The sequence below is a fragment of the Chrysochloris asiatica genome, unplaced genomic scaffold, assembly GCF_000296735.1.
Source record: "Chrysochloris asiatica unplaced genomic scaffold, ChrAsi1.0 scaffold00649, whole genome shotgun sequence".
Classification (NCBI taxonomy): domain Eukaryota; kingdom Metazoa; phylum Chordata; class Mammalia; order Afrosoricida; family Chrysochloridae; genus Chrysochloris; species Chrysochloris asiatica.
In genome coordinates, this window is record NW_006409167.1 from 121,397 (window position 1) to 121,785 (window position 389).

Here is a 389-nt window from a genome sequence, read left to right on the forward strand (position 1 = left end):
GGCGGATTTATAGGGTATACCCTTTGGTCGATTGATGATGCATGGAAGGGATTGGAACCATGACAATGAAACGATGTACGGTGGAATGAATGTAAAACTAAAGTTCTCTCATGCAAAATATCATATAATTCACAATAAAACATGGGGGAAAAAAAACTTTAAGGAGGACTTTTGGTAGATTTGCTTAAAATATCATTGAATTTCTTTATTGCTGCTTCCATGAGTGTTGGCTGTGGATCCAAACAAAGTGAATTATTTTATAACTTTAATCTTTCCTCCATTTATCATGATGTTATTTATTTGTCCAGTTGTGAGGATTTTAATTTTCTTTACACTCAGGTTCAATCCATTATGAAGGCTCTAGTCTTTTATTTTCTTCACTAAGTATT